The sequence below is a fragment of the Fukomys damarensis genome, unplaced genomic scaffold (genome assembly GCF_012274545.1).
Source record: "Fukomys damarensis isolate Sample0158 unplaced genomic scaffold, DMR_v1.0_HiC HiC_scaffold_18, whole genome shotgun sequence".
Lineage (NCBI taxonomy): Eukaryota > Metazoa > Chordata > Mammalia > Rodentia > Bathyergidae > Fukomys > Fukomys damarensis.
In genome coordinates this window covers 43,806,907-43,819,693 of record NW_022900930.1, presented here as the reverse complement: position 1 = coordinate 43,819,693, position 12,787 = coordinate 43,806,907, and the positions used below count along the sequence as shown (strand labels likewise).

Here is a 12,787-nt window from a genome sequence, read left to right as displayed (position 1 = left end):
AGTCCATATCAAAAATAAAGATTGTCCAGGTCTTCAGGCAAGTCCACCTCTTGTCATTTCAGGATTATTTTCCTACCACACAGACTAGCTTGCTCCTGTACATCCCTGCCCTGGTGCCTGGAAGCGATGTGAGGAAGAAATACCATCCATGCCTGCAGTCCTCTCCCCACTGGCTACCTTGGAATCCTTTTCCAGTTTTTATACAGTGACTGAGTACAAAACTAGAATTATCGAGTATTGTCCTATACAAAATTCAACAAGGACATTACAAAAAAGGACACTATAGAACATGTCTTACGTGCATAGATGTAAAAATTATTAATAATATATTAGCAAATTGAATCAAAGAACTTTACACTATGACGAACCAAGATATATCACAAGTATGAAAAGCTAGTCCAACATTTGAAGGACTGGGGATATAGCACAGTGGTAGAGCTTGCCTACCATCTGTGAGGCCCTGGATTCAATTCCCCGCTCCAAAAAAATAAAACAAAACAAAAATAACCATTGAGGCCAGGCATGGTGGTGCATGCCTGTGATCCCAGCACTAGGGAGGCTGAGGCAGGAGGATTGCTGTGAGTTCAAGACCAGGCTACATAGTGAGTTTCAGGTCAGTCTCAACTCCATATTGAGACCCTGTCTCAAAAAGGAAAAAAAAAAATCAACCAATGTAATCTATCTTGTCAACAGGCTAAGGAGGAGAAAAATGCATGATCATTACATATACACAAAAAAGTGTTTTACAAGATTAACCCCCATTCATGACAAAAAATCTCAGTGCTCTAGGAACAAAGGGGAACTTCCTCAGCCTGCTGAAATTAATCAACATAAACCCTTCAGCTACCTTAAGAAAATATGGTGAGAAACTACATGCTTCCCTCTAAAATCAGCAGAGGGAAGAATAACTACTCACACCAGAGAAACCAAAAGGGTAAATAAGGACCAAAACATATAATAGATATTGTGAAATAGGAAGAAAAGTTCAAATGGGAAAAGGAACAAGGGAGGGGGATGGGAAGGAAGGGAAAGAAAAACTGAACAAGAATAGAAGCAAAAAAATGGAAACAAAGTTTTTGTAATTAAGGGGAAGAGGAGATGAAGGGAGGGGAGGGGATTGGGGAAAAAAGAAAATCAAGATATATCATGTACAGGTACAAATTCCCTATGATGAATGTTATCATTACATATCTCTAAAATGTACCAATAAAATTAAATTTTAAAAATACAAGGGGAAAAAAGATGTAGTCAGCTGAAATAAAATAGCTTGAAAGCTGTAAAAATTATAACTCGTGGTACCTAGTCTTTTGATATAGAAGCTTAATATTTAGTTGCAGATTTCTTTTCAGTCATTTATTTTAGCTTGTACTTCTAGATAACCATACTTCTTCATCAACTTGTTTGGTCCTTGTTGTTTCTGAGTTCATTCCTGAGTTACTGATATTTTGTCTGCTTCTAAAACTTTTAGGGAAAACAAATAAAAATAAAATAAAGTTACACCATTCCTAGGCAATATGGTACTGGAACTCCAAGTAGTCCTAGTTAAGGCAATAAATTAACACAATAAGAAAAGAAAATGAAAAGGTACATGGATTGGGAAGGAAGAAATAAAACTGTACTTGTGGATGCAGGCATACATGATCATCATCTGCTATAAGCAGGACACAAACTCAAGACTTCTAGGTTTATGCCAGCACATGTCTACTTCTCTAGAACTACCCAAGAAAGTGTTCATTATAAACAGAGAGAAAACTAGGGTCCCTTTTTGGTAAAAGCTAAGGTTAATTTATGAGTAGTTGTTTCCCCAAGTTACTGTTTTCTAAAGACCAAAAAATGTATAAAAGGACTGATGGAGAGAACTTTTGTAAATAACCAAAAATCTAACAAATGTTAGGAAAATGTAAAATGACTTCTGCTGTCTCTGATAGCAGACTGCTTTGTTTAGTTCAAAATTAACTGACACCAGAGGCATTAACTGCAGAACGGGACAACTGGTTTCACCCTGAGATAATAGTGCACATCAAGACCCCAAGCTCCAAAATTTTGTAAATCACATGATTGTAAAAGTGTCAAGGTGAAAAGGACCATTGTCAACTTTGCTTTCCTGACCAGGAACACCCCTTCCAATGGGCTAGGATAGATAGCTCTAACTACAATGAATTGCTACTTCTGTCTTGTGATCATGATTTGTATTGGTAATGTAAACTGAGGAAATGTAATGTAACCACCTGAATGAGATCTTGGCTATGAGACCCTATAAAAGAAGGAGTTGTAACCCAGTGAGGGGTTGATCATTGGTACTGCTTTTAGTGCAATCAGCCTTTTGCCAGCAAAACAAATCTTTTGTTATTTTACTTCCCCCTCAAAAAATAAAATAAAAATAAAACTGTATTTGCATATGACACAACTGTCTGTGTAGAAAGTAAAAATAACCTCCTGGAATGAATAAGCAGATATAGCAAGGCTGCAGGATATGAAATTAATAGTCATGTATCATTTAACAACAGAAATACATTCTGATAAATGCATTGTGAGCTCACATATTTGTTAATTGTGTGAATTTCATAGAGTGCACTTACACTGAGAACTTTTTTTCTTTAGTCATTATCTTCTTTGGGGGACAAATAACAAACACCCAAAACTTAAAGGAGATGTGTACTTTGGTTGATCTTTTCAATCCATGATTAGTTAGGTCCATGGCAGGAAGGGCAAGATGGAAGAAACTGGCAAAGGAAAGATGCTCATGTTATACAGCTGTCAGGAAACAGAGAGTGAAGCAAGAGGGCAGGGAAAGAGTTATACCCTTCTGGGTCATGTCCCCAGTGACTCAACTCCTGCACCAGGTCCACCTCTTAACAGCAAGTCAACTGTTGATTCAATCACCTTCCACAAGGTCAGCCTCTGAGCATAGGATGCTTTGGGGAGACATTCTATATCCAAACTACCAGACTTGGTGACATAATCTTGTAGTATTGTCACATATGTAATCCATCATTGACTAAACATTGTTATGCAGGTGCATAACTATATATAAAAGTCAATCTCTTTCCTATAAACCATCAACGAACAAGAGAGTTATGAAATTAAAACCATAATATCATTACATTACCACCCCAAAATGAAATACTTAAATATAAATTGAAGAAGGTATGTACAATGTCTACATGAGGGAAACTACAACACGGTAATGAAAGTAATAAAGAAAATAAATATTCAGAGAGATACTTCATGCACAGGAAGAGCTAATGTTGTCAAGATGTCAGCTCTTCCCAAATTTAACTATAGATCTTGGGTGATCTTAATCAAAATTATCACTAGGTCTTTCACTGTCTGTATTTGTGGATATCAACAAATTGATTCTAAAGTTTATGTGGGGAGGCAAAAGACCCAGAAATGCATACTCAATATCAAAGAATTAAGTGAAACAACTGATGTGACCCATCCTCAGGAATTACTGTAAATCTACAATAATTGTTATGGCATCTATCTAGATGTCCCCCAAGGGCTCATGCACTCAAAGGTGGGGCTTTTGAGAGATGGCTGGATCATGGGTGTGTGATGCTGGATTATGGGTGTGTGATTAAGTGTATGAGTCCACTGATTGGTTTAGCATAGTTCTGGGTGTGGATAATGAAAAGGCCCACCCTGAGTGTGGGTGGCACCAACTAATAGGCTCACCACTAAGATGGGATAAAAAGGAAAGAAAGGCTCACTGCTTGTTATATCCTGCCTGCATGCCATGAACTGTTTCTCCTCTGCCACACCACCCTGCCTTGGAGCCAGCCTACTATAGATTGAAACCTTGAAAAATTGTGAGTTAAAATACATAAACCTTTCCTCCTTTAAGTTGTGAGTGTTGGGTATTTTGTCCAAGCAATGAGAAAGTACTAAGATAGTAATCAAGATGGTGTGGTATTTAGGAAAATAGGAAAGTGCATCAATGTAATAGAATAGAGATCCTAGGAATAGACCCAGGTAATTATGCTCAATGAACCTTTGACAAAGAAAGGCAACGTTATAGTGCAAAGACAGTCCTTTCAACAACTGTCCCTAGAACGACTGTTCACCCACATGCAGAAATCCAACCAGCCAAAAGCACAAAACAAGCCAAAAACAACAAACAAACAACCACAAAAACAAATTGAGACACAGATCTTCTACCATGTGCATAGGACTTAATTAAAAATGGATCATGGACCTAAACATAAAACACAAAGTAATAAAACTAGAAGACACTGTATTTAAAGGACACATTTGATAAAAGATTAGCATGCAAAATGAACAAAAAATTCTTAAAGTGAACAATTTAACACATGAGTAAAAGATCTTAACAGACAACTCACTAAAGAAGATATGTGGATGATAAATTAAAAATAAAAAAGGTATCCAACATCATATATAATTGGAAACTTCAGATTAAAATGAGACACTTCTACATAGCTAATAAAATAACAAAAAATCCAAAATACTAACTACACCAAATGCTGGCAAAGATGTGGAAGAACAGGGACTTTCCTTCACTACTGATGGGAAGATGTGTTAAGTTTAGTTACTATAACAATTCCTTGAGACAACCAACTTGCAAAGATGAAAGTTTTATTTTATCTCGTAATTGTGGAAGTTCCAGTCCACAGTTGGTGGCCATGTCGCTTTGGGCCTATAGTGATACAGCATGATACTACAGGAGCATGTGGCAGAGCAAAACCATACACCACCTTCCTTAGAAGCAAAAAGAGAGCGAGCATGGGGTCAGGGTCCCAGTTTCCCCTTCAAGGGCGCGCACCAATGACCTACAGATGCACTCCTTTTTAAAGGGTCCACTCCCTCCCAGGAAAACCACCTTGGGCCTTGGGAACTTCCAAACTATAGCAGAATGTTACTAGGGAGGAAAATGTGGCAGTTTTCCACAAAACTACACATTCTCTTACCGTCGTATGGTCCAATAAGCGTGCTGCTTGACATTTCCCAATGTGAGTCGAAAACCTACACCTATAAGAAAAGCCTGCACACGTGAGTATTTTTAGCATGTTTACTAACCACCGTCAAAACTTGGAAGAAACAAAGATGTTCTTAAGTAGCTGAAAGGGTAAATAATCATCCAGACAATGGAATTATTTTCAGTGCTAAAATGAGTCGAGCAACTGAGCTATGAAGAGATATGGAAGAAGTCTAAATGCGTATTGTTAATTGGAAAGAAGCCGATCTGAAAAGTCCACATACTGTACGATTCCAACTACTACTGCATAGGGCATCTAGAGAAGACAAAACTATAGCAGCTCTGGAAAGGATCAGTGGTTATGAAGCGTGAAGGACAGATTAAAAACAGAACACATCGGATTTTCACGGTACTGAAATTTTCAGGATACTGTTTTTAGGGTATGCATGGTATGATGTGTGTCCTTGTACATTTGCCAAAATCTAGAATGTACCACAGTGAATACCAACATAAACACGGTCACTTTGAGAGATAGTGATGTGTCTGTGTAGATTCATCAAATGTAACAAACTCTCTGGTGGGGATTTGATGATTGAAGGGTGTGGAGGACAGAGTGTAGATGCAGTAACTCTACACACTGTTAAGGTTTTTTATGCAAAAGACACATATTTATTAAATATGATTAACTTAAAAACACAAGCCAATTTGTTTTAAAGTGCTGCTCACCCAAAATCTTAGACAAAACCATTACCCCAAAGTAAATTTTTAAAAAATGGATTACAAGGTAAACACTGACAATAGATACGGACAAAAGACAGGTGTGGTGGCGCACGCCTGTAATCCCAGCACTTGGGAGGCTAAGGCAGGAGGATCACCATGAGTTTGAGAACAGCCTGGGCTACATAGTGAGTTCAGGACCAGCCTGAACTACAAAGGGAAATGCTGCTTCAAAAAGAAAGGAAGGAAGAAAGGAAGGAAGGAAGGAAGGAAGGAAGGAAGGAAGGAAGGAAGGAAGGAAGGAAGGAAGGAAGGAAGGAAGGAAGGAAGGAAGGAAGGAAGGAAGAAAGAAAGAAAGAAAGAAAGAAAGAAAGAAAGAAAGAAAGAAAGAAAGAAAGAAAGATATGGACAAGCACTACCAAAAAATGCTATTTGCTCTTTAAATAATGCCATTTTCAGGTGATACATAACAGCAACCTTGACAGAATTCCTTCTTTGTATAAATATTCATGAATAAAAAATTGTCTCTAAGTATTCTAAAGAGCTGCAAGCAATACCTTACAACAGCAGCTTACTGTCTATTTTAGGGGAAAAAAGCACGAAAATCTTCCATTGAAAGCCATTTATTTCTTTGGTTTAAGCGAGAAAGGTCACTACAACATTAACCTTTTGTAGAACAATGTAAGTAACAATGGATACACATTTAAATTTGGAAGGTAACAAAAGTTAGAACCCAATCTTCTGATGCAACAAGATAATAAATAAATAAATAAATAAATAAATAAATAAATAAATAAATAAATACTTTAACCCAACAGTTGATATTGACAAATCAGCAGTGTCAACTTCACATACGAAGGACAGCAGAGTCTGTTTTTTTTTGAAAAATGCTCAATTTGGGCTAAAGATATTTATAATATTAAGCGTTTCCTTTTTGCTTCAAGAGACACAATACAATTACCATCAAGTAACTCACTTTAAGTTGGAGTAAAGTGACCTTTCGGTCCAGGGTATAGTTACATATATCACACTTCTGTCAAACTGAAACCTGGTAAGATGTCATGTTTATAAACTACAATACACACTGACTAAGCTATCAGTCCCTCACAATTTTTTAGAAAAAAATCTCTACATTTGTCTTTATGGATGTCAAAATGCTACACCATCATTTGTTTAAAAAAAAAAAAAGATGCACAAGCCAGGCCTGGTGGCACACACCTGTAATCCCAGCAGTCAGGAGGCTGAGGCAGGAGGATCGCTGTGAGATCGAGACCAGCCTGGTCTACAGAGTGAGTTCCAGGTCAGTCTCAACTACATAGTGAGACCCTGTGTCAAATAAATAAATTAATTAATTAAATAATAAATAAGATGCATATTTGTACTATGAATTTATTAAGAAAATACTGTTGTAAATAATCTATATAAAGATAAAATGCACTTCAAAAGTATTGGGTTGGTTTTTGTTTGTTTTACAATATTCTGTGAAGTGCAAGAAATCCTAAGTAAAGGGGAAAAACTACTCCCTATAACAAGTTTAATTACAGCAGCTTTTGCATAGCAATACTTAGAGGAAGTCAGACACTTGCATTTCCCCAGGAAGAGAAGGATGGAAGAGAATCTCCCAATTCAGATTTCGTTTTGGCCATCAGTCTGCTTTCTTCAGGAATGGCTGCTGCTGTCGAATCTCCAGTGAGTGTGTTTCCTGAACAGTGAACGGGTCTGTCTGGGCCTTGGAGGGGAGGAGTAACATTACAAGAGTCTGTATCGGAGTAGTTTCTTTGGCGCCGCTGGGAGAGTCGGTGACGAGCAGGCACTGGATCTTTTATGGAGTAGGTGCTGCTTTCCGAACTGCAGGAACCAGGGTGGCTGACTGGACAGTTCATCATTTGAACTGGAGAAAGGTGACGCAGGAGAAACCAAAGGACCCGGATGGGGCAGCTGAATTCAGTATCTTCACACATTCTTCAAGCGCCGCGATGAAGGTATCGCATGTGGCACATTCGTGTTCTCTACCCTGGGAGATGAATGGCTCCCATCCTGGGGAACAGATTCCTGGGTCGTATGAACCTGCTGCATTGGGAGGCCACAGCAGAGGCGAAGTTCAGAATTCTGGTTTCCGAAGATTCACTGGTTTCACTTATTTCTTTTTCTTCTTTTAGTCCAAGTATCACTCAAACATGCTTTGGGGCTCCCCAGAGCAACCAGCCACCTCTGTCTTTCAGCTGCTTTTACTGCCTTCATGTAAAAATAAATGCTGCTCTCCTGGAATGATTAGTTCCATTCCTGTGTTGTCTGCTGAATGAGCTTTAATTTCTGCCATCTTTATAGTTCCTTTGTTCCCTTCTCAAACATCATCCTGTGAATCACAGTAGGACAGGGTTCCACTATCTAAAACAAACCAGCGAGGCTGCCGACCTGTGAGATAGTTAGTCCGCTTGTACAGAACTCCCTCCTTGCTTCAGAGCCTGGGGCTGCACATCCTCCTGTCCCCGCCCAGCACGTGGCAGCCCCCAGAGGCTCAGGCTCCGCTGTGCTGCGAGTCCACGGATGTCCTCCTGTGGCCCTGTGCTCCCTCCTCCCGGGCTCCTGCCTTCCTCCCCCAACTGTCAGGATTTTTGGTGAACTAAAACTTTTCCTTCCTAGAAAAAAATAAGATGTTTCTTTTATGTTCATTTTTAGAAAGGCTGAGTGGCTTAAACAATCATAGAGTGATTTCCTGAAGTAATGCTAGTAGCTAGTAAATATCCACTATGACTCACTGATTCTTGATTCATTTCCTCAAAGGAACTACAAAATTGAATAAAACAAAAACACTCTAGGAGAAAAAAGAAGGAAAAGTATCTACAAAAAAATGCCCCAAATCACTCTTAAAGTACTCAAAACAATCAACCAGCCAAGAAACATAAGCCTATCACAAACCCTTTTGCTTAAACTCCTGCGGAAACACCTCCACCCTGAAATTGTCAATGAGTTCTATTCTGTTGGACCGGATGAATGAATCCTTTGAAAAGTGAAAACATGTGTTTATAAAAAATGAGAGCGGAATCATCACATTAATGCACATTTACTACAGGCCGCTCTTCAGCTGGGTGCTCATGTTGCCATCTGGAGTATTATTATCTGGCCTTGTCTACCAAAGGATTTACAGAGGATACAGGCTCAGTGAGATTAAGCAACTTGCCCAACAGCACACAGCTATCAGTGGATAGAAAGAATTCAAGACCCACATCCATTCCTGCTATACCAAGTTATACTATGGAGATGTATCGTGGAGATGTCTGACCTGGGTCGACAAACTGGCTCCCAAACCGTCTGCATGATAGACCTCGGGTGGTAAAGCAGTATTTATCAACATGAAAACAGGCCCTGGATGCCACTGCATCTTTCATGACTATTGGAAGTGTTTTCCCATGTTTTGAATTGTTGTGTACTAAATCACCAAAGCACTAACAATTTGTGCATAGACTTCTAAGGAACACTCAGGTGTGGCTTCTCCTAAACCTGAAACTCCTCCCATTTGGGGGGCTCTGCCCTTAAGACTTAATCTCAGCTCCAGAACTGTGAGAAAACAAACATATTATTTAACTATGAATATGTAGAGCCATGCATCAAGCCAGTAGGGTCACAGATTGAATACTTACCTGTAGCCCACAAATTCATGTGTTGGGGCCCCAACTCCCAATGTGATGGTTTTAGGAGGGGACTCTTTCAGGGGGTGATTCAGTTAAGGTTAAGTATTCAGGTTTTATCCTACTTGGAATTTATTGAGCTTCTTGAATTTATAGATCTGTGCCTTTTCTTCAAAATTTGAAAGTTTTTAGATAGCTCTTCAAATGATCTTTCATCTCTTTTTCCTCTCTTCTCCTTGAAGACTTCCACAATGTGTATATGGGTGCCACCAGCCCCTCTTTGCTTCTTTTTTCCTTTCTAATCTTCACCTTTTTAAATTTCAAATGTCCTATCTTCAAGTTCACTGATTTTTTTCTCGTGCATGATCAAATCTGCTGCTGAACCCTTCTAGTGAATTTTCAATTTACTTATTGTATTTTTCTAGTCCAGAATTTCTCATTGGTTTTTTAAAAATAAATTCTACCCTTTGATCATCTCATTCTGTTCATACATTACCTTCTGAATTATTTTAGTTCTTTGCTTGTGTTTTCCTTTAGCTCTTTGAGCATAGTGAATCCAGTTTTAAGGCTTATCTAGTACATCCAAACCCTATGTCTTTTCAGGGAATTTTATAGTGTGGTAGCCTTTATGAACTGTCTTCTTTCACTTACCAATATGCATTTATGCTTCTTCCACACCTTTTCATGGCTCAGTAGCTCATTTCTTTCCATCACTAAGCAAATACTCCATAGCTTTTATTTATTTACTTATTTGGTGTGGGATGTCAAACTCAGGACCTTGTACTTGCAAGGCAGGAGGTGGCGCCACTGAGCTAAATCCCTGGACCTCCATAGCTTTTATTTTAAAAATAAATTTACCTTTTAGTCCTCATCCATTTATCCATTTATAAGAACATCTTTGTTCTTTCCCATATCTGCCAACTATGCATAATGGTACTATCAGTAGTCACATGCACTTTTTTTGTAGACATAGATTTTCAATTCATTGAGTAAAAACCCAGGAGCACAACTACTAGATTGTGTAGTAAGAGCATACTTAGCTTTATCAGAAGTTGATGAAATGTCTTCCCAAAAGGTCATTTTTGCATTTCCATCAGTCATGAATAAGAATTCGTTTTTCTAAGTCCTCATCGACATTTGATGTTAGCAGTGTCTTAGATTTAAATCATTGTGATAGGTGTATGTTGTGGGATCACTTTGTTGTTTCAACTGGCAATTCCTCGATTACATGTGATTTGGGCACATATTTGCATATGCTAATTTTCTACCTTTATATATTCTTTGATTCAGATTCTTCATTTTTAAATTGGGTTGCTCATTTTCTAATTGTTGGATTTTAAGTCCTTTTGTATACTTTGGATGTCAGGCCCTGCATTTTTATTAGCAATGCACCGGCACATATACGTGTAGACATTGTCAACTCTCAAAACATATTTATAAAATTACTCCATGCAAGGGTTAATAAACATGGTCTGCTATGGTTGTGTCTCTTCCTTTAGGGTTGAATTTCTGTCTTTTCAGCGCTTTTGTTTTGTTTTAAGACAGAATCTCACTGGATAGTTCAGGCTGGCTTTGAGCCCACTCAGTACTAGCCTAGACTGGCATCGAACACACGGTGATCCTCTTGCCTCAGCCTCCTAAGAGCTGGGATTAGAGGTATGTGCCACCACACCTGGCTTTTACAGTATGTATTTGTTTTGTTTTGTTTTGGTCTGATTTGGCTTTTGTGAGACAGGGTCTTATTGTGTAGTTTAAACTCACTGTGTAGCCCAAACTGGCCTCAGACTCACAGCAAACCTCCTGCCTCAGCCTTCTGAGTGCTGGGATTACAGTCTTGTGCCACCACACCTGGCACAGTACACAGTTCTTAATGCTAATTTACAGTAGAATTTCTTTGAGAGGATTTTAAAATATTTGTTGAGGCTACAGGAAAGACTGGCACACCAGTAGAAAACAGGCTATTTCAGCATATGTGATGATTATAAAATGAAAGCCTAATATGAATTTTAGAATTAAAAATTCCACTATCTGAAATGAAAATTTCACTTGGATGTTCTTTTTTTTAAAATATACTAAAATTTCATCATCCACAAAAGCTTTAATTTAATCTGACAGTAAAACACAAGAAGCAATATTATAGTTGGTTTAGTATATTATATATTTTAGCTTTGAAAGCCATAGAAATCAGTTATCCCAGTTTTTTTCTCTAAAAGACCCATTTTTCCAAAGCATTATGCACAATTTTAATTAGAATATGACAGATGATATTTCATAATTTTTAAAACATAAAATGAAGTCAATGACTCAAAAAAAGTTATCTGCTGCAATGACTTGAGGAGAAATTCATAACTGATATCATTATAGATATAAAGTATAACAGTTCAACATTTTAGTGCTTAAAGGGAGGAATCATGACTAAATGGTCAATGTGAAATCACTGGATTATAGTAGTACTATCTAACATTTGAAATGCATCCATGCTCTTTTGTATAATTGAATTAGAGTCAATTATACTTATTCTCACATCTGTTATAACTGCTATTGCAAAGAGAAATGCTATTGTCTTACTTCCCAAGATATATACACAGAGCGATTTTTTTCCTCCAGGGAACTTGTGCAAACCAATGTAATATCCAAATTCTTCACATAATACATACAACAGGAGAAGGTTCTTTGTATTTGTTTTTTGAAGTCTGGAATGCTGGTGCTTCCCAATTAGGCAACAGTTCTTCGTTCCTGCAACCTGGCTCAGAGCTGCTGCTGACTTCGGGTCTAGAGCAGCAGACATGATTTCTTTCTAGGCTTCTTCTTTCCCACTGGTAGTTTTCTATTTATTTGTCTGAAATATTTATTTGTCATAAAATATCTCATTAACATCGCAGAAGATTCTAAAAAGCCACAGGTGACACCATTGTCTTGCTAAATTCTGGCCTTTTTCTTTGCCAACTACTCACTCATCTTCCAGGTGACACTTACTGCCAACCAAAATCATTGGGACATCTGCGTCCTTACCCTATAAAATCTGTTCCCTTAAGTCCTATAAATCATTAAACGTAGACTGCGCTGTAATGGAATATACTAGTGCAAACCCTTGGGCAGTCTTCATATACTAATCCCTCATCGCTGTAAAGTGTTCTGCCCCTGCTGTATCCAGAATTTCCAGCATACACTGTTGGCCATCTACTTCAACTTGTTCTCTGTAGGAATTTTCCATCATCGGGTTGTATTTTTCACCAAAAATTCCGTGAACACACTGACCTGTCAGAGCAGACTTTCCCACGCCTCCTGAACCAAGGGCTACTAGCTGGTCCTCACTCGTGATGTGATCTGTTTAGATACCGGCGCTCTGCTTCAGGAACATGCGTTTGCCACAGAAGTAAGGAAGCAGCTTACTCTGGAAGCGTGACAATATTTGTGACTGACTCAGGGTCACTGAAGGTGCAGGGAGACATACACTCTTCTACGGGGTAACCAGTTATCCCACCCTTGGGAATCTATTCCCTCT

The 12,787-nt window shown here is 38.4% G+C and overlaps 1 long non-coding RNA gene and 1 pseudogene across 1 annotated transcript in view; both read right to left on the bottom strand.

Annotated features, from left to right (window-relative positions):
• Positions 1-7,111: 7,111 nt before the first annotated feature.
• Positions 7,112-8,750, bottom strand: LOC104862978 (annotated as a pseudogene).
• Positions 8,751-11,763: 3,013 nt separating this feature from the next.
• LOC104862169 overlaps positions 11,764-12,787 on the bottom strand; it is a 4,771-nt gene continuing 3,747 nt past the window's right edge. Inside the window, exons 3-4 of the long non-coding RNA XR_780214.2 lie at positions 12,541-12,676; positions 11,764-12,121 (exon numbers count right to left, since the gene is read on the bottom strand). This is a non-coding gene — a long non-coding RNA (uncharacterized LOC104862169). The remainder of the gene's footprint in view (positions 12,122-12,540; positions 12,677-12,787) is intronic.